Genomic DNA, 22,908 nt, shown 5'->3' with positions numbered 1-22,908 from the left:
TTCATCGGATGCATTCCGTGGAAAATACAGTGGGGAGATTTATATACATAGAGAACATGAAACAATGGGTGTTGCCATACGCACTGTAACGAGAGTGATCACTTAAGGTGAGCTATTACCGGGGGGTGGGGGGGAACCTTTTGTAGTGATAATCAAGGTAGGCCATTTCCAGCAGTTGACAAGAACTTCTGAGGAACAGTGTGGGGTGGGGAAAGTCAGTCTTCTGACTTTTCTGTATTATTATTGATAATTCTATCATTTCCATCTGGTAATGGACCAATACCATTCTCAGAATTCTTTTTGTTCCTAATATATTTAAAAACTTTTCTTGTGCTTTATTCTGATAGCCATAGATTTCTCCTTGTCCCATTGCTTCCCTTCTCAATTTTCTACAGTTCCTTGCTTCTTATACATATTCATTGCTTCTCCTTTGTTCCATTTTATATATTATGTTATTAATTTTTAATGGCTGCTTTCACTTCCCTTCTAAAGTAGTCAGTTTTTTAACCAGTACAGTCTTCTTTCTTGATTGTGGGCTAGTGGCTTTTGGGGTCTCTGTTCTTAAATGATTCCCAATTATCATTCACATTTTTCTGTGTAAATTCTTCTTCCCAGCTGATTTGGCTCAAAATTGTTTTCAGTTTTGTTAAATTTACCCTATTCTGCTTAATTCATGAGAGTGGAACTTGGCTCCCACACAGTGTCCCACTGAAGTCCTAGGTTTGTATTTGGCTCTTTAATTTGGAAAGCTAAATACCTTATTAAGAGTGATTTTTGTACCCACTTCGAAGTAGAAAAAATAATTGGTAAACACTCTGGAAAGTTGTCCGCATTCCTAGTTTCAATAGTTGGAACGTCGTACAATTAGGACTCTGATGTGCATTGAAGTTAATGGTAATGGAAAAAATGGAACTCTATTTAAAAATATGACGGCTGGGTTCCATTCACAGGTCTGCCACTGACTCACTCTGTGACCTAAGGCAAGTTACTGAGGGCCTGATCTTCAAAGGGGCAGAGTTACCGTATAACTTTTCCTGCTTTCAATGGAAGCTGAAGCTCTTCAGCAGCTCTGAAAATCAAACTGTTAGCCTCCCTAGGACTCCATAAAGGTGATAATAATTACTTGCTTCAAAAGGGTGGTGTTAGGCTTAGTTAATATTTATAAAGTGCTCTCAGATCCTTAGATGAAAGGTGCTATATAAATGTGAATTACATTTAAACCAACCCTATGTCTTATAAATAGATGCAACTAATTCCGAGATGTCTATTTGTCTGCCTATTTGTAAAAGATGCATTGGCTAGCAGTGGAAGATTGCACAAGCTGAAGCTTAGTAATCATTCTGCTTGGTGAACCACGAATCTGTGCATTACAGTTATATAATCTAGAGGCACTAAAGGCATGAGTAAGCTTCATAATATCTCCTATGCAGGATTCACCATTAACATATGCGGTGGCCTGCTGCATTGTCCTTCAACACTAGCACAGACATAAAATATGCATGCAGGATGTATAGCAAAATCTCTCAAGTGGAACAGGCTTTTCCTGTCTATTCCTTCCACCTCCAAGTTTGTTTCCATGTCCTAATTGCCTTTATTGCATGTCCAGAAGTGAGCGCTCCTCTGTCATGCCTCTGTCTCTCATCACATAGTCTAGGTGATTTTTCCCCAAGGAAGTTCCATGGGTTTAAAGCAACTGCTACAGGCATAAGGAAGGAAAACAATTCCCCTTAATTTTTTCACCCAAATGTGGCTACCCTGGAGTGGGTTACTGCCATCCTCAGGGTTCAGGGGTATAGCACATGTATGTTTCTGGTGCAGAGTGTTGGCCTGGGGTCACATTTGGCAAAGATTTCCAGGTTGAGATTGTTTGACCCTGAACCATAACCCTGTGTATCTTTGAGGTCTGCCCCATGGTACTTAACGTAAGGTACCCAGATGCTACAGTGGTGGGTGCTGTATATAAATAAATAAATGACCATCTTCTGTGTAAGCTGTAAATAGCCTGAAGAATTTCTAATTCCAAACAAATAAGCCATTTTCCCAAATTTACAGAAATGTAAATATACCAGAAAATCCTGAATAAATTAAATTTTGACAGATAATCTGGATTTCAAAACAAACTGACAGATTGTTCATTTATAAAATGTTACCAGTGAAATTGTTTTCTCATTGAACAAATACTCTGTACCTTACGTCTGTCCTCTGTGGCGTACAATGGTTTAATTATTTTAACTAGATGCTCCAATCAGTAAACATGGCAGGGAACTTCTCATTTTAATGAGACAGTAATGTTCTGTTCTTAGACCTTTGCTATTTATTTTTATCAATTACTAGCAGTAGATGCATTTACTAATAGACTGAATACAGCTGAAATACTTTGTGGACATGCCAGTGCATAGACCATGTGAAATATCACAGAGAAAAAAATTAAGATTTTCGGTTGATGTAAAATGTCTTAAATGCAGAAGATAAATGTTATATGAAAATGTATGTAATGACTTGGATATAAATTAATAATGGAGAGCCAATTAATAACATTCTGTTATCTCTGAAAATGCTCTATTATTATAAAATTGCTTCAGAGTGCTGGGTGTAATTTGGAACTAGTTGGCTGTCAACAATCCCACGATTGTAATGTATGATTTAACTCGGCTTCTAGAGATAGGGACCATGTCATCTTCTGTGTCTTGTACAGCACAGAGTATGCTCTCTTAGGTGCTTAACAAATAATACATACTAACAGTAGTATCCTCTTCCATTAACATCAAATGTCACTCCCAACATGATAACATTGGTTATTTGCAGTGTTTTTGTAGCCATGTTAGTCCCAAGATATTAGAGAGACAAGATGGGTGAGGTACTATTTTTTTATTGGACCGAATTTGTTGGTTAGAGAGACAAGCTTCCAAGCTTACACAGATCTCTTCTTCAGGTCTGGGAAAGGTACTCAGAATGTCACAACTAAATATAAGGTGGAATAGATTGGTAAGCTTAAGGAGTTAACACATGTTGTAAGAGACCATTAAATGTGAAGTGGGCAGGTAATACCTCTGAAGTCATAGGATAAAAGAGGGTTAGTGGGTTATGGATTGTTCTGTTGAGCCATAAATCCAGTGTTTTCATTGAGTCCAGGATTTTTAGTGTCTAGCAAAGTTATGAATTTAAGCTCCCAAACTCTTCTTTTCAAGGTGTTATGCAGGTCTCCCTTGAGAATGAGGACTGAGAGGTGCGGTATGGAGTGATTGTTTAGTGGAAAGTGTTTACCCACAGGTGATATGGTGTTTTTATCTTTATCATTTTCCTGTGTGAATTCATATGAGAGCGTTCTGATTGTCTTGCTTCACCCACATAGTTGTGATTGGGGCATTTAGCACATTGGATGAGGTACGCCACGTGTTGTGATAGGCATGTATAGGAGCCATGCATCCTGAAAGGTGTGTTGTGGGGCATATCATCGTAGCAGTGGAGATATGTCTACAGGTTTTGTATCTGTTGTTCTGGCATGGTATGGTGCTACTTTGAGTTGATATGTCCTGGTCTGGGGGGAGCTTTCTTATGCTGATGAGCTTGGTGAGTTTGGAGACCAGAAGAGAGGGTTTGGGAAAGATTTATTTCAGGGTGTGGTCCCCATCGAGTATGGGTTGTAATTGTCTAATGGTACCCTGTATGAGTTCCAGTTTGGGGTGGATACTGGATCTATGAAAATAAGTATGGTGATCCTTAGGTTTCTTGTGTAGAGTTGTCTGGGGGGGGTCTTTTGTTGAAGTTGATTGTATTGTCCCGGAAGTTGATGCTGGTGTGGGAGTGTTCTAGAGAGAATTTAATGGATGGGTGGTGGTGGTGGTTAGAGTTGTGATGGAAATCTATGAGGCAGTTTAGGTCGTCTGTCCAGAGGATGAAAACACCATCATTGTATTTCAGTTATAGCATTTGGTTTTGTGCTGCATTTGTCTAGCAATGTTTCCTCAAGATGGCCCATGAAGAGGCTGACATATTGGGGAGCCATCCTAGAACCCATGGCAGTTCCTGTGGTTTGATCAAAGTGTTTGTTGTTGAATGTAAAGTTGTTATGGGTGAGGATGAAATGGATGAGCTTGGTGATGTGTTTTGGGTGGAGGTTGTTAACGTTACAATATTGTCCATTGTCTTGTAGATATTTGAGACAGGCAGCATTGCCATCATTGTGAGGGATGTTGATGTCTAGGAAGGTGACATCCAGGGTGGCAGATGTGGTGTTTTGAGGGAGGTTGTTAATGTGCAGATTTTTTGGAGAAAGTCGATTGTGTCCTGGAGGAAACTGGCCCTTAGTGTGGTGAGTGGTTTGAGGATGGTTTCTGTGAGCCCGATATTCCTTCAGTAAGAGTGGCCCCTGTGGCCATGTTCTCCTTCAAGAGCTGCTTCTGCTGGTACCATGAAATGTGGACAAATGGGGGCAGAGTCTTGAGAAAAGGAGACAAAATTTTCAGATGAGCTGAACCTAAACTATGGGACTTACTCCCTCAAAAGATGAGAATGACCACAGATCTTACTGCATCTAGGACTAAATGCAAAACCACACTCTCTCTCTCTCTCTCTCTCTCTCTGGTAACAGATTCCTAGCTACTGATATGGGAGACAAGATACTATGCATCTGAAGAAGTGAGGTTTTTACCCATGAAAGCTGATGCTCAAATAAATCTGTTAGTTTTTAAGGTGCTCCTTGTTGTTTTTATAGATACTATTGTTTGTTTTCAGTTCTTGGGAGGTGCTCAAATACTACAACAATATGTTAGAATGTACATACATTTGTCATGCAAAATCTCCAGCATTTTTGAGCTATATTAGTATATCCATTGCATTGAGAATAGAGGCTCAACTGAGGGAATAATTAAAGCTTAAGAATCCAGAACACTGCATTTCCTTTTATTAGGTAAGTAACAGTCAGCTGATGCAAAAATTGCTTAATCTTAACTTCTAGCAATGCCCCAAATGGGAAATACACCAAGTGAGCATTCTTGGATATATTAATATAGCAACTCGTTCCCAATTTTACTCTGAACTTGACAGCTAAATTTTAGATACTGGTATACACAATGTTGTGAATCTTGAAACCTTTAATTAGTAGTTGCAAATTTGTTTGTCCCTCAGCAACTTGTATTTGCATAAAGATTAAGGCCAGTAAGAATGAAGGGGATATAACACAGACAGGGAAAAAACATTAATAAATTAGTAATCATGTATAAAAGATAAGTAGTCTTAGATGTCATTTCCATAAGCTTTATTTAAAATTGAAATTCTTTTTTTAAGATGTAGTTAATATTTTCTCCACTGTTGATCCTTTCTAAAGAGAGATCTGTCATGAGCTACAGAATTACAGAAATTTAATGTATTGAGGTCAGACATTAATATGTAAATTAAACTTTGTTTTTATTCCGTATGCCACTATGAGCATTACCTGATATTTGACCTTTTGTTCATTTAGCCCAACTCGACTATGTCAGTCAAAACAATTAATTCTAAATAATATCTTCAAAATATATGGTTCAGTTGCCGTGCCCTGCCCCAGTTCTCCTTGGCCGGAAACCCAGGAGGAGGGGACTAAAGGAGAGGAAATCTCTGCAAGATTCTCGTCCTGGGGATTTGCCCCAGATTGTTCCATTGGGGTGGATTCCTCACCAGCACCATCATCCTGTAGAGCACTCCCTAAAAAGTATATTCTGATCTCTGTTGTTCACAAAATGTTCTTTATGAAACTTCACTGTAATGGCATCTGAACACATCTTACTGCTTCTGTGTTCAAAGAATATGTTATTAATCACCAGTACCAAGAGAAGAATGATCTGAAAGCTCTAGATATATGTATCAACCCATTAGATAAAATAAGCTGTTTCCATGACGCACCCAGGGCTAAGAACCACAGCAAGAGGAAATCTAATTTCCTTCTTTCCTTTTTTTTAATTATCAAGGTTCAAAGTGGGGTAGTGAGAATTTGAATTGCAATACACAGTGTTCTAGCAAGTATGTTAAATGTGTAATTAACAAGTCTAGTAGGCATGTTTGCATGTGTAGCTACCAGTGCACTTCCAGAAGCAATTCAGAAAGTCGGTTTTGGTCTAAAAAGGCAGGTATGGTTTGAGTCTTCACCACATTAAAACTAGCCTCTTTCCATATGCACCATCTTGGCAGTTGAGTTCAACTGGGACATTCTATCTATCTGAGGGGGGTTGGTAAGAATTTTAGGGGACTGAAGTCCTAGAGTTTGTTCCAACTTTTGGTCCAGCAGAGACAGTTTGAAGTTTAGGGTATGCTTGCAAGACTCAATTGTTGCTTGGAGTTTAGACTGAGGGAGAGTGCCAGCATAGTGCGGGATGTTGTATGGCAGGAGGAGTTCCTTCTTTGGTTGATTAGTCAGCTTTGTGGCTTGGTAGTTTGAATTATTGTAAAGTTGTTCATGCTCTCAGAGCAATGTAATTTTACATAAAAATGAATCTCAAGGCTTGACCCTGCACAGCACTGGTGTGCAACACGCTGCATCCAGGCACAAGGTGATGAGCAGAACAAAGAATATAGGGGAACCCACCCCTGCATTAATGAGAACAACCCCCAGGTTACTTCTACCTATCAGTAAGAGTATATGTATGTGAGCCAAGATAAAGGACAGTGCTTAACAGCGTGGATGAAATCTTGGTCCCATTGAGATCAATGACCTAACTCCTGTTGATTTCACTTCATGTCCCTTCAGACACAACCATTCTCTATCCCTGTACCCCACTGCTTTGTTATCCTGCATATTTGAGTGGCTGTGGAGCAAGCCTGAAACGTATCTAACTATGGTTTGTGTTTAGCCTTATGCCCATGCATAGCATCCAGTCACACTTAACACTGCAGCGTAACAACCTTGTGCATTAATGCAGGGACTTCCAGAATCAAGGACTGAATGAGGCATTGCTTGGAAGTTGCTTTTTGGAGCAGGTGAGAAATGGATGGAAAATGTTGCATAGGAGTCTTGTTGAACATCAGGTTTTGAGTTTGTGTTTCCTCTTTAATTTATTGTACCATACTTCACAGGCAACATTAGAAAAATGGGATATGTCTTGTGCTCATGTGTATTTTGCAATTAGTTGTTGAAATAATGGTGGAAATGGAAAAGGAAATTCTGCCATAAATTGTCTGTGTGATTGCTCTCTCCTTGGCCTTTGTTTCTGGAAATTTTTTTATACTTTCTCCTCTTCATTAATGCACATATGACAGTGCTCACACTGTTCCTTGATTGAATGACCCTTTGGGAGTTATGTCATCCAGTTTACCCTTGTGTTGCATAAATGGCAGATGGCAGCTGAAAAATGTAATGATGCATTTGCAAACAAGGAAAATTTATCTAGCAGTAGGGTAGGAAAATATGTTGTGCATTGTTTCCTTGGCCAAAAAAATGCAGATCAAACTTAAGCTGACTGTGTGTCTGGCTCTGGTACACTTAGCTAGGTAGCTTTATTTAATTAGCCACATTAAGACCACATATTTAAGTCAACCAGTGAACAGAAATTGGTTGTGTAAAACTTGAAGGGATTAAATCTCCAGAAAGTAAAACTACCAATTTTGGTATCTAGGGTAATAACTGAAAATTGAGCTTTGAATATGTTTTTTGAACATGTTTGTGGTTAATATGAGCATGTAGAATAGGCCACTTTATGCTGATTAAATTTCACAGATGTGGGTGAGAACTCTCATGCTTGTAGGTTGCTCATACAAGCCTTTGACTTTAGTATGGTTTATTCTTAGCATGTGTATAATTGTTTAAAATGCAAAATTCTCAGACCTCATCATTACCACTTTGAATTACTTTTCCTCACAGTTTGAATATATAATATTATTAATATAATTAAGCTCTACAGCATATCAAAATAGAAATATTGTAACAATCCGAGAGAAAAAGTAAATGCTAATACAAAACAAATTAAAACTAAATTTTATTGTGCTATAAAAAAACAACGAAAGGTCTTTGAAAGAACTAAATTGTCTTTTTACTTAATGCAACTTCAAGATTTAACAATGGAGGTTTGAATTAAGTATAGTTGTTCTGATCACTGCATTAGGAAAATCTATTAAGAATTAAAATCCTTCATTCTAAGGTGTATGAGACATCCAATAGTGCTTGGAAAAAGAAATATGTTTTTGATAAACTTTTTAAGTTCTAACTGTGTTTAAGAGCTATTCTAATACAAGTTTCAAATAGTAAATTGGTTTTCAGACATTTTTACCCAGGTTCCCAAAGGAGCTTGGTGGTTTACAGCCATGTTGACTAGAGAAAGAAAGAAAGGAAATTCTAAGTGAGAGCTACATTGAAGAACCCGACAGCAATGCCTCTATTTTGACATTATTTAATAATAATAATAATTTTCTGTAACCCATATTTTGGCCTCTTGGCTAAGATCAAATGTTGTCTTCAAATGTTGGATGTAGAAGCCCTCTACACCAACATTCCACACAAAGATGGACTACAAACCGTCAAGAACACTATTCCCGATAATGTCACGGCTAACCTGGTGGCTGAACTTTGTGACTTTGTCCTTACCCATAACTATTTTACATTTGGGGACAATGTATACCTTCAAATCAGCGGCACTGCTATGGGTACCCGCATGGCCCCACAGTATGCCAACATTTTTATGGCTGACTTAGAACAACACTTCCTCAGCTCTCGTCCCCTAACGCCCCTACTCTACTTGCGCTATATTGATGACATCTTAATCATCTGGACCCATGGAAAAGAAGCCCTTGAGGAATTCCACCGTGATTTCAACAATTTCCATCCCACCATCAACCTCAGCCTGGTCCAGTCCACACAAGAGATCCACTTCCTGGACACTACAGTGCTAATAAACGATGGTCACATAAACACCACCCTATACCGGAAACCTACTGACCGCTATTCCTACCTACATGCCTCCAGCTTTCACCCTGACCACACCACATGATCCATCGTCTACAGCCAAGCTCTGCGATACAACCGCATTTGCTCCAACCCCTCAGACAGAGACAAACACCTACAAGATCTCTATCAAGCATTCTTACAACTACAATACCCACCTGCGGAAGTGAAGAAACAGATTGATAGAGCCAGAAGAGTTCCCAGAAGTCACCTACTACAGGACAGGCCTAACAAAGAAAATAACTGAACGCCACTAGCCGTCACCTTCAGCCCCCAACTAAAACCCTTCCAACACATTATTAAGGATCTACAACCTATCCTGAAGGATGACCCAACACTCTCACAAATCGTGGGAGACAGGCCAGTCCTTGCCTACAGACGGCCCCCCAACCTGAAGCAATACTCACCAGCAACCACATACCACACAACAGAACCACTAACCCAGGAACCTATCCTTGCAACAAAGCCCGTTGCCAACTGTGCCCACATATCTATTCAGGGGACACCATCACAGGGCCTAATCACATCAGCCACACTATCAGAGGCTCGTTCACCTGCACATCCACCAATGTGATATATGCCATCATGTGCCAGCAATGCCCCTCTGCCATGTACATTGGTCAAACTGGACAGTCTCTACGTAAAAGAATAAATGGACACAAATCAGATGTCAGGAATTATAACATTCATAAACCAGTCGGAGAACACTTCAATCTCTCTGGTCACGCGATTACAGACATGAAAGTTGCGATATTGCAACAAAAAAACTTCAAATCCAGACTCCAGCGAGAGACTGTTGAATTGGAATTCATTTGCAAATTGGATACAATTAACTTAGAGAGTGGGAGTGGCTAAGTCATTATGCAAGGTAACCTGTTTCCCCTTGTTTTTTCCTATCACCCCCTCCCCCCCGACATTCTTGTTAAACCCTGGATCTGTGCTGGAAATGGCCCACCATGATTATCATAAACACTGTAAGGAGAGTGGTCACTTTAGATAAGCTATTACCAACAGGAGAGTGGGTTTGTGTGAGGGGGAGTGAGGGGAGAAGAAAACCTGGATTTGTGCTGGAAATGGCCCAACTTGATTAACATACACATTGTAAGGAGAGTGATCACTTTAGATAAGCTATTACCAGCAGGAGAGTGGGGTGGGGGGAGGTATTTTTTCATGCTTTGTGTGTATAAAAAAATCTTCTACACTTTCCACAGTATGCATCCGATGAAGTGAGCTGTAGCTCATGAAAGCTTATGCTCAAATAAATTGGTTAGTCTCTAAGGTGCCACAAGTACTTCTTTTCTTGTTGTCTTCTTAGTTTACGATCTAAAATGTCCCCTTTCTGGAGACTAATAGCTTCCACTTTCAGGGAGATTTTGTTATTAGTAATAATCATGTTTGTTAGGTCAGTGCCTAAGAGCCAACCAATGCTGGGGCCCTGTTGTGCTAGGCACTGTACAAACCCGGAGTACTAGACAGTCCTTGTCTCAAAGAGCTTACACTCTAAATAGGTCTTTTCCATCTTTAACCCCTTAATCCTATCTGTAAGAACAAGCAGCCCTTTGTTCTTCTTCAAGTGCTTGCTCATGTCGATTCCATTCTTGGTGTGCGCCCACCCACGTGTGCGGTAGTTGGACTAAGCAGGCCCCACTGCAGAAGATCCTGGATTATCTGCTGCACCTCAAACTCCCAAGTTTTGTCCCTGTCATCGATCAAGGTCCACCTCGCTGCTGTCTTGGCTTTCCATCCTCCATTCCAAGGCAGGTCGATCTTTGCTCATGACATGATTGGACTTTTTTTTGAAAGATCTGTAGCATCTCTGCCCACAAGTCTGGGATCCCATCCCCCCCCAGGACCTGAATCTTGTGCTGTCGAGGCTCATGGGGCCTACCTTTAAGCCTCTGGCTTCCTGCTGTCTCCTGCTTCTCTCCTGGAAGGCTTTGTTCCTGGTCTTGATAACGTTGGTCTGCAGGTGCTTACTTCAGAGCCACCCTATACGGTCTTCTACAAGGATAAGGTACAGCTGTGACCGCACCCATAGTTTCTGCCCAAGGTTGTTTCCCAGTTTCATATTGGCCAGGACACATACTTACTCATCTTCTTTCCAAAGCCTCATGCGTCAGATGAGGAGTGCAGGCTACACACCCTGGACGTCAGAAGGGCGCTGGCCTTCTACGTAGATTAAACAAAGCTGTTCCGTAAGTCAATACAGTTCTTCATTGCGGTGGCAGACAGCATGAAAGGTCATCCAGTGGCTGCTCAGAGGATTTTGTCCTGCATCCGCTACTGCTATGAGCTGGCAAAGGTGCCTCTGCCGGCGATCATGATGGCACACTCTGCTAGGGCACAAGTGTTGTCAGCAGCCTTCCTGGCACAGGTACCAATCCAAAGACCTGTAGGGCTGCTACCTGGTCATCTGTCCCCTTATGCACTGACTCAGCAAGCTCGATGATGTTGGCTTTGGCAAAGCAGTGCTGCAAGCTGCAAGACTGTGAACTCTGAGTCCACCTCCATTGATACTGCTTGTGAATCACCTAGAATAGAATTGACATGAGCAAGCACTCGAAGAAGAAAAAACAGTTACCTATCTCTTGTAACCGTTGTTCTTTGAGATGTGTTACTCATGTCCATTCCATTACCTGCCCTCCTGCCCTTCTGTCAGAGTTGCCAGCAAGAAATGCAGGGACAGTGCCTGACATACCAATGCATGAGCATGGCACTCAAGGGGGCGCCACAGCCGGCCCTACAAATAGCGCTAAGGCAAAACTCTCCGACCACCGCGCACATGGGCGCACACACACCTAGAATGCAATGGACATCTTGAAGAATAACAGTTATGAAAGGTAGGTAACCGTTTTTTTTCCTCTGAATTAGGGGCCAAATGGGAACCACTACCTTCTCAATCACTTTTGATATGAATATTAAATTGCTTGTCAAAGGTGAAATCCTTGAAATTGTTTGAAAAGAACCCATGATCAGTGCGTGCTTGCTTGAAGATAGGTGTTCCCATAGCTATCTTGGATTCTTCTGGAGCCACACGGACATGTATTCATTTTCAGTATCCCACTGGCAACTGGTTAAGGAGCAAGCAGATAGTTTGATTACGCTGGATAAAGATTAGCTCTAGCTTCATACTAGAGATTCCATAAAACTTAGACAAATGTCCTGGATCAAAATCTTGAAAATGAGAATTGAAAAGGTTAATTTCAAAACTGTAATATTTATGTAGGAAAAAACAAACCCCCAAAGTAGATTATATGAATTGTCCATCCTCTCCTGTAGCTACAAGCTGAAGTCAAAGCTGCAGACTTTTGGTGTAAAGAATGCAAACAACATAGGGGCAAATAATTTCTTAAGGAAGATAAAAATATAAGCAAAATACTGTGGTTGTGTGTAATATTTATGATTTTAAAATTGTCTGTATTCATATATATTAGGCACAAGCCTCAGGCTGCTGGCAAACTGCCAATGTGCCCTCAGTGTACAAAGGTTGGACACCTGGGCTTCATTAGCTCTGAAAAATGACTGTTTGCATTTGATACATTAATAGCCTCTGTATACTTTTTAATTTCAGCCTTCCAGATACCTGTATGGACTCAAAGCAAAGATTTCCTCCAGTCTCAAGCAGATTGCCACAATCAAATCTTCAGTTTTCAAAGTTTGCAATAGTCAGGTATTCTAGTGATGAGGAGATGTGGTCACACTTAAAGGGCTAAGAGGATGTGCGATAACCTGCAACTTTTTTCTTTTACCAGTATATACGATCAGTTAGTACGCATCTAAAGTTTCTGTCCCTATGCTACAGGAAACAGGACAAAGATGATCCATAATGTGGCCATCATCGGTTATAATGGCAATAGCACTAAGCTTACTTGACTGAGTCCCTGGGGTGGGAAAAATGTGAGCAGTGAGAGGCAGTAACAGACCGGAGAGGAGAATATCGGAAGCACAAAGGACAGCTAGGTGTTCACTGGAAGTTGATTGCCTTATTCCCAGTTGTGCCTTTGTAACTCTCCTCCCTGCAAGTGTCCAGAATGCCGTGTACAGCATGGATGTCTGCAGCTAATACAGAAGAGAGGGAAGCACTCTGGTGATTAAATTTCCCAGTTAACAGATACCTTAACTTACTAATGGCACAAAATGAAATTACTCCACCGGTGTTCATAAACAGCATAGTTAGTAAACAGCATGTGACTTTATGTAATTGTCGACTTCTTGGATAGCCAGTAAATTTTTTAGCTAAACTGTACATCTTTTTTAACCCAGAGAGAGACAGAGTATATGTTATGTATGCAAGTGATAAACTCAACAGGATGTTATTACAATAGTAACTGAAGTGGTACTCAGAGTAACAGCCGTGTTAGTCTGTATTCGCAAAAAGAAAAGGAGTACTTGTGGCACCTTAGAGACTAACCAATTTATTTGAGCATAAGCTTTCGTGAGCTACAGCTCACTTATGCTCAAATAAAGCTTATGCTCAAATAAATTGGTTAGTCTCTAAGGTGCCACAAGTACTCCTTTTCTTTTTTTGAAGTGGTATTAGAGATCAGCTGGGGACTCAGCTTTCCCAAAACCACATTCTGATTGGCTAATTGGGTTTTTGTGATGTCATCATCATGCACCAATTGGCAATGTTGAAATGCACACAATATTCTGGGCCTGTGCCGCTTATGGTTTTCATGTTCTCGCCCATTAACTTTTAAGATAACCTTTGGAAATGGGCTTGCAGAGTGAAGCGCTGAAAAATGCCAGTTTTAAACTGTCACCTTTCCATGGAATTCCCAGGGACTCCCATTTCAGTGCAGTTTGTGGTCCTTTCAGCCACTTTTAATTCACTTTCTACTCCAAAAGTTAAATTTGGAGCTGTTTGATCGTCCAGATTTATTGTTTTGTAAAAGAAAATAAGTTGAAATTGACGTATTAGTCACAAAATTCTCAGGATGGACTTTGCGCCTGACAGGATCAGGCCTTTGATTATAAAACTGAGGGCCACACCCAAGTTTCCATAAAATGGGGCATACGGTTGCCATAATTTTTAATAAGGAGGTATGGGCTTTCAGCTCAAGATTGTACGATGGGAGCTGTGGTCTCAGCAGGCCGTACCTCTTTTTCTTAACCATGGAGATATGATGAGCAATGCTTCAGCTACACCGCATATGAAGTCAGCCACCCACACAAACCAATAAGCATTGGCATAGTTGATTTCTCCCACAGTTGATCAGTCTAACAACTGGCTCCTGAGGATTCCCTCTGAAAATTAAATGTAAAGAGCTAGCAGCTAGCACAGCCACTGAAATGGCAACAAAACCAAACTTTAATACTGCTAAACTGAAAATATAATTGGCCACACTAACAGATTAATGTACAGTTCGAGATAATCTTGAATTTGCCGTTAAAAAGTATGCAGTGTTTTCAGAACAGCAAAAGTTCACTGGAAGCCATAAAGACTGGGCTAAAATGAAAGCAAAATTATGACTGTTGTAAGCCAAGTACAGCCGTTTGTTTTGGTTTTGGAGTAGCAAAAGTTTAGTTTGAGGCCCAGTTGCAATAAAATCAAAATTTGGGATTATTAAATTCCTGAAGAAATATTTTAACAGAAAATAGTAAACCTGTATAGAATATATCTCTTCTGTTTCTTGCGTACATTTATGTATGCTCTTTGGCAACTGCAGAGTATGCCGTGTTCTGTGCAACCACCACCAGATCTTCCATGTAAGAGAAGAGAGCTAGTGATAATTTTTGCTTTACTTAATTGAAAACAAATATAACATTATCCTTATCTGCTGTGCCGCTTGCTGGACAGACAATAGCAATCTCCTGCCAGCTATTCCTCCAGCACCAGCCAGAAAAAAAGCTTTGTTTTCACTATTTTTTTATTATTATTTAAATTTTATTCACTTAATTTTACAGTTTTGGATATTGCTGTGGAGAACAACTCTTCTAAGTTGTGCCAGCAATTAGAATCCCAATGTGGTGGGAATTCTGGAAATAACTGTAGCTTTTCTTTTGTGATGGAACTCTTCTGGCTCGTTCAGGGAATCTTGAGTCTTTTTGCTTGGTCCCTTGTCTACAATGAGTACACCAGAGAGTGTTATAACATTTCTCATTATATTTGGGACTGTCAGTGGGATCACCTAGTTGACAAGCTTACATTTTTGGAATTCTTATTTGATGGAGCTCACTATTCTTACTTCATTATATCTGCTTATTGATATTCACAAGACTATGTACAAAGCCTGTTTATTAACCATATTGGTACATTGTCCCTATTTATTTGATGATGGGAATCTTATCCTTGTCTTTTATATCACAACTTCTCTCAGATTTAATAGAATCCACAGCATCTGTGCTACATAGGAAGGAGGATTGTTGGTATGTGTGTCAGCACACCTATTCCAGTCAATTTTACAGTAGCCAACAGGAGATGAATAACTTGCTGATGAGAAATTGCAGGTTACCATCTAGCAGATGGGAAGATCCATATGTATGAAATTTTGAAAAGAACCGCCTTGCAGGATTAAGCACAATCTCTACAGGCACTAAGTTCAAGGAACAATTTAACTGCTGTAGATTCTGGTATTACAGAGAGAATATGAGGAACATATAGGAGTGCACTTCATTATAGTGTACTTCGTTAGAATTTTTGAGTCCTGTGTCTCTTAAGAAATTGGTCACATATAGAAATATTCAGCTTCAGTGAACACGTTGTGGTTGCATATATACAAAAAACAGACCATTATCTCTAGAGTTTTCACAAAACAGTCTTGTTCCAAAAACAGATGCTTTGTGTAACCTAGCATGATAGTCTCATGAGAGCAGGCAATGGCCTGGCATTTACAATTACTAGGCACTAGGAGAGGCTAGACACAAATGTTTGATATGAAGAACTACTGTGAACTCATTGAAAGTACAAAGTATACTCTATAGTTTCTTCTAACAAGATGTTTACATTTACAAAGTGAAAGAAAAGTACCACGAGCCAGTGATTGGCAACTAAGTGTTGTTTCTGGAAACCATTAGGGACAAATTTTCACTTTGTGATTGCAATTGACTGCACTGTCTAATGTGGATGCTCAGCTATTTAGCTTTTGCAGTTGGATGCTGTCTTTCGCAGCTCAGACATTTGCAAGTGTAAAATGTGTGCATAAATTCAGAGGCCAACTTGAAGCTGGTTTGAAAATTTGTCCCTAAAAATGTTTAGAAAATAGACGTGATCTTAGTAATTATATTTTTTCATTTTTGGTTATATATAAAGTAGATTAGTGCAACCGGTTTTCCTGCAAGGAAAGTTGCCATAAATGTGGACATACATCACTAGGAGCAAAAAGTGTTGTACCGTATTACTAGTTAGTTGCGCAGTTTTAGTTCTGGTAGCACTTTTGGGCCCATTGTTACGTCTAACACTGGTTATCTAACCCCCATCTTTATATTTGTTATTATGTATGTGGCACATGCACTTTAATAGGGATGAGAGCTAAAATTACTTAACTCTTCTCTAGATATGTATTATACTTTAGGGACCCGATCATGTCATTCAATGACACACAAAGATGGGCTCTGTTTTGATGGTGGTAGTTCATCCTCATTCATACATGTAATATACTGGGAGTTGCCTCATTTTTTACAACAGATTTAAAATGCATACACTATATAAATACAATAGGCATATCATCCTGTCATATGACATTAGTGCAATCCTTAGAGAGAAAATATTCAGACTGGTGCATTGAAATAATTTTTAAGTATGCCCTGGTGAGCAGGTTAGATAGTAGTATTGTCTAGTGGACTAAGGAGGAGTCTGGAAGATGGGAACTCCCTAGTTTTAACCTGCATCTCTGCCACTGGCTCACCTTGTTGACTTGGTTAAGGCACTTAAGGTGGGCTTTTCCAAAATGCTCAGTGTTGGCCTAACTCTGCTTCCATTGAAATCTCTGTGAGTTTTACTATGGACTTCAGTGGGAGGACAGTTACGCCAACGCTAAGTATTTTTGAAAATTCCACCCTTAATCTCTGTGTCTCAGTCCCCATTAGTAAAATTGGGATGAGTTTTACATAACTCACTGTGGTGGTATGAGGATTAATTAGATAATTGGCAACATTTCCAAAAAAAGCCATGATGACTTAGGAGCCTAAGTCCTATTTTCAAAAGGGAAGGTAAATGGAACGTAGGCTCCTAAGTCATGTAGGCACTTTTGAAAATTTCACCCAATATTTTTTATAGCAGTTTGAATACATGCAGTGAGTGGTGGTGCTTTTGGTTTACGTTCTTACTTTGGAAAGAGCTGTTTCCACTTTGAGCATGACTTCTGATGATGCAGTTTGTGTGACACAGAAGCCACTGAGACTTTACTAGGAACTTTTTAAAAAGCTCTAGAACAGAAAGGAGTTCAACGAAAGAGGGCAAAATGTGATTTGCCAATTGAGTCACATCTTTCGGGAAAAGTTAGCAGAAAAGAAGAGGAAGGGAAATAATTACATAGGGACAGGTGTGTTAAGGTTGACTGTGAGCACATAATGGCTGCAACAGGGCTAAGGAAATCTGCTCCATTTCTGAAACCATTTGAATATGTTGCGGTACAGATTTACTGTATGTCTGACTTGATCATTTTTGTGGTGCTGTAGGTGGCTAATGGCTGTGTTGATTGTTATTCGGTACTTGAACTGAACTTTTGAGGTGCACTAAATCTAGTCAGGAACACAAAAGATCAGTGTACTAAAAGCAGTAATTTCTTAGAACCCTAGTGTGAATTTAACTTATTCTTGATACTGGGCACTTAAAAAAAACTATTGGAAAGAAGATGAAAACTTGAGTATGCTTAGTAGGTGCCAAGTAATTACCATCAGTTTTTAGACTTTCTGAACTTATAATGATAGCAACCTTCAGTTATATCCAAAAACGCCAAAAGGAGGAAAAAACGTAAAAATTGATCATGCTGAATAAACACGTAACATTTATTTGAGAACATCATTATCTGTCTCAGCTTTTGTTTAGGAAACTGGGCAATAACAAGAAAGATACAATCATAGAATATCAGGGTTGGAAGGGACCTCAGGAGGTCATCTAGTCCAACCCCCTGCTCAAAGCAGGACCAATCCCCAACTAAATCATCACAGGCAGGGCTTTGACAAGCCTGACCTTAAAAACTTCTAAGGAAGGAGATTCCACCACCTCCCTAAGTAACCCGTTCCAGTGTTTCACCACCCTCCTAGTGAAAAAGTTTTTCCTGATATCCAACCTAAACCTCCCCCACTGCAACTTGAGACCATTACTCCTCGTTCTGTCATCTGCTACCACTGAGAACAGTCTAGATCCATCCTCTTTGGAACCCCCTTTCAGGTAGTTGAAAGCAGCTATCAAATCCCCCTCTTTCTTCTCTTCCGCAGACTAAACAATCCCAGTTTCCTCAGCCTCTCCTCATAAGTCATGTGTTCCAGTCCCCTAATCATTTTTGTTGCCCTCCGCTGGACATTTTCCAATTTTTCCACATCCTTCTTGTAGTGTGGGGCCCAAAACTGGACACAGTACTCCAGATGAGGCCTCACCAGTGTCGAATAGAGGGGAACGATCATGTCCCTTGATCTGCACAATAATATATTGTGACAGTGTATGCAAGAGATTTTGAGGAAAAAATAACAGCACTGCCCACACATTGCCTTTTTTAATATGGTGTTGAAGCTGATACATGTACTGTACTGTATGTGAATATTTTTCTTAGATAGTATGCTCCTTGGAAGAGGGACCATATGTTCATATGTATTGCTGTCTCACTTAGCACATGACCTGACTGAAGCTTCTGAGCACTATCATTAATAAGAATCTAATAGGAATCCTAAAGTTAAACTTCCTAAACTTTTTCTAGTATGACTCTTGTTTTCACAATAATGTCATTTGGATTACACCAGTGATAATTTAGCCCATGCACAATTCACTGGTTGGCAGGGTAGAAGCCCAGGTTTGAAGGTGGTGCAGATTTTGACTTCTGGAAATTTTTCTTTGTTTTTGGTGAATTATCAGTGAAAACACAAGGTGTTTTAAGGGAAGATTTGAATGCATTTGCCCCTTGTAAGAAGAAAAATTGTTTAAGGAGGACTTAAACAAAAAGCAGCTGAAGCTTGAAATATGTCATGGGCATGATATAATTAATACCTAGCTCCTATATACCTGTAGCTATAATGACGAGTAATAATGAGATTATAATTCTTATATAAATATGAGGATTTCTGTGCTAGTTTGCCTTTATTTTTGACTCTGCATGTAAAATGACCCCAGATGCCCCGTGCTAAAACAGACGGAGGCCTCAGACAGACCTGTGGCAAACTTCAGGCAGAATAGTCATCTGTGTAGCACATTTTGTGGGGGAGGATTTGACACCTGGAGATAGAGTTTTCTTCTGCTCACGCAAATGATCAGGCTTCTGTTGCTTATACTCATAGGTTTACTCCTCTGCTTTTCTCCTGCTGGCTTTAAGTCTAGGGCAGAAGCTGGGTGAATTGCATGCCCTTAATGCAAATATGCAGGGTTTCAATTGGCTGCATTCTCCAGACATGCCATGGTCAGGCTGGCCACGAGGAGGCTAAGATGTACAGTACAGTATGTAGTTCAGCTGTGCTGACAGGATACCCATAGTTAGGGCAGAGATGAGATTTTCATTTAAGTGCCTGCTTAAAGGTTCTTACCACTTTTTGGGAAAAGTATTTGATGGGCAGGAATTTCTTGTGTGTTTTCTTTGCACAAAGGTGAGGGGTTTTTTAATGGTTCATAAAATACCTCTTCTCTTTGACTTAAATATGTGAGAAAGTGTTGCTTTTAAGAAACATTTTTAACACCTTAATTTGCCCTCTGATACAAACATTTTGCTCTTGGAACTGGAGCCTGAGCTTGTAGGTTGTCTGCAAGGGTCTTGTCTACACTGAGAATTTTGAGGCGTTCTTCCTGCATTGGTCTCGCGAGTGCTACTATAGACTGATTACCAGCATTATTAGCACCGTCGCGTCCTGCTTTGAGCGAGGCAGTAAAAGGACTGTGCCAGTGCGAGATCGGGGGAGGGAATTCCCTGAGGTATTCATCAGACAGGCAGCCAAGGAGGAATTGTTCTTTCCTATGTTAGGACAAAATGGGTGAGAAATTAAATATAAGCAAGTGGGAAAAATAGCGTATTGTGGAGATGGGAGCTCTCTGCTATCACTGTGCTGGCAGTGGTATGAGTAGCTGGCTAGCACTTAGCATTTAGGTAGAGCTTTGTGTTTTCAAAGTGTTCAAACGTTCATTAATTAATTAATTAATCCTCACAAACACTCCATTGAGGGAGGTAATTAAATATTGTCACCCCAACCTACCTTTTTCCCCCCCTCACCAGATAAGGAAACTGGGACTTTTAGAGGTTAACCAATTTGTTGAATGCCACATAACATTGTCGTTGGCAGAGACACAATTAGAACTCAGTAGCTGGGTGCACCCAGCACCGTTCTTTTAGTTCATTAGAGCTCTCTGCCTCGTAATTTACTGAAGTGACGTTAAGTGCATGCAGAGATATAAGAAAATTTAAACATATCTGTATTTTGTGTGTGTGATTATTTAAATAAAGTCACAGGCATAAGTTGGCCAAATTCCATGTAATCTCTCCCTGTGTACCTTAATATATAGGGATCTTGCTTGTAAATGAAACAACTCCTCTAGATTCTGGAGGGCATCCAGATACGAAGATGTTTCTGTTTTCTATAAACTTGCAAAGGGCCTAGATTGGCAGTTACTGACTGAGCATCTTGTAATTTGAAGTAGTGAAGCGCTAAAGCGGGTCTAAAATATTGTTATCTTCACACTGTATAATTTTGAAAGTTTGTAACAATAATAGATGAATCACTGGCTGACATTAAAATAACTGAGCCAATCTATTTATAGAGACCTGATCTTTTTAAAGAACATAAACTGGATTCATCTTGTAAATCAATGCATATTACTGTATGCAAACATACTATGTAAATGGAACTAAAGACGACCTCATTTAAATGTTAAGGTATTATAGGAAAAGTGTTGCCTAAAGATTGAATAATCTTCTGCTTGTGAAAACTGGGGAAGGATGTAATTGTTCGCTCTTCTTATCTCAGTTTGATGCCATGTACTTTGGGATATCAGATATTGCAATAATAAAATGATTTGTAGCACAAGAGTGTTCAGATGGATTATATAATAATGTTTCTGCATTAAGAAAAAGATATAATTTATGTTATAAATCACATTTTCATTCTGTTTGTGACCATGGAAAACTGAAGTAGAGAATACATTATGATAATAGGTGGATTGAACTGTTTTAGTCCAAGAAAGTTAATTAATTTAGAACTCATGAATTTTTTTTCTGTGTGGGGTTTCATTTCCTTTGGTGATTTGTGACATTAGTCCTGCATTGTCTACCCAATTAAGTACTTTTCACAAATAATTAGAAATATTTCTGAGCTGTTAGGATAAACATAGGCAGGTAACAAGGAATACAAAAATGAGACTCAGAAAGGTTGAGGTATTGGATGGAAGCCTACCACAGTGAGCTGGGGGAAATGAGATTGCTGTGAAGGACACCTGGTATATGTACACCCAGAAGTGGGAAAGTTTGCACTGACATGATAGCGGTGGGACTTACAATGCCGTAGAATGGAATCCTTTGTTGGATCATTCACATAGTGACAATGAAGTGAAACTGAGGCAGACAAAAGAGACCAGAGCTCTGTTCTTCTTCCCAGACCTTAATCATCTCTGCCTCCAAATAACAACTTTGGGTGCCAGAGGTAACTGGTATTAAAGTTGTGTTCCTGGCTGTTTTGTAGATTCCCTGGTAACCATATTGACAATAGAGGATCATTCTTATCTAGCCCCTTTCACCCTTCAAATGCTTTGCATAACTATCCATGGGAATCAATTCACCTAACTCTAGGGTGAAAGGTAGCAGATGTTAACAGCTCACAGCACCATCACATCATAGTTTAGGAATAGAAGTGAAGAAGAATATTGTATTTTCATTTTCAATAGGCGGGATCTTCTTAACCAAAACAGACTGTGCCCAGAAAACCTAGGCTAATAACATCACTCTTTCAAAAAGTGTCATAGGATCTCAATAACCAGAAATTGTCTAAAGGAAAGGAGTACTTGTGGCACCTTAGCGACTAACCAATTTATTTGAGCATGAGCTTTCGTGAGCTACAGCTCACTTCATCGGATGCACACAGTATGCATCCGATGAAGTGAGCTGTAGCTCACGAAAGCTCATGCTCAAATAAATTGGTTAGTCGCTAGGGTGCCACAAGTCCTCCTTTTCTTTTTGCGAATACAGACTAACACGGCTGTTACTCTGAAACCAGAAATTGTCTGGACTTCAGCTTCAGCTCATCCTCCATCCACATCATGACCCATCATGTCATGCTGGGTACTGGTTCAGCATTTTATTATTATGATTTATTATATGTATTTCTGTAGTACCTTGGAGGCCTAGTCATGGGCCAGGACCCTATTTTGATAGGCGCTATACAAACCTAAAACACAAAGACAGACCCTGCCCCAGGAGCTTACATTTAAATAGACAAGACCAATGCAGGGTAGGGGAAAGGGATAACACACGAGTGGAGTGAATAATTTGATGGCAGCAAACGTCATGTTAGTTCCATGATTTTTTGGGGATGTGTGGGGAGTTAGTTCAGAGGGGATCAGCTGAAGGGAAGGGGATTAGGGGGGCTAAGAAGTGGAGAAGAGGATAAAAAGAGTGCTGCTGAGGCAATGAGACTGAGGGAGGGAGAGGGTTGGAGCAAACAGCTAAACAGCACATGCCAGAGAGAGTCCACCCAAAACTGTAGAGAGTTTCCTGAAAGTCCAGCAGTCCCTGCTTTGGCTTTTCTGCCTTGGCCAGGGTCCATGTCACAAAAACCACCATCTCCATTGGCATTGTTGATGGCAGATTGTGCAGAAATGACAGACTGAACTGGCATTGAGAGTGAAAAAGCAGTTCACCCTAGAAGTGAGT

At 40.0% G+C, this 22,908-nt stretch overlaps 1 protein-coding gene across 4 annotated transcripts in view; it reads left to right on the top strand.

The window, feature by feature from the left end:
- Positions 1 to 22,908, top strand: part of TTLL11 (tubulin tyrosine ligase like 11) — a 114,255-nt gene that overhangs the window by 69,067 nt on the left and 22,280 nt on the right. The gene's annotated exons all lie outside the window — the stretch shown is intronic.

This window comes from Lepidochelys olivacea, assembly GCF_965140295.1.
Source record: "Lepidochelys olivacea isolate rLepOli2 genome assembly, chromosome: 16".
Classification (NCBI taxonomy): domain Eukaryota; kingdom Metazoa; phylum Chordata; order Testudines; family Cheloniidae; genus Lepidochelys; species Lepidochelys olivacea.
Note: the sequence above shows the minus strand (reverse complement) of the source record. Positions and strands in the feature narration are given on the sequence as shown.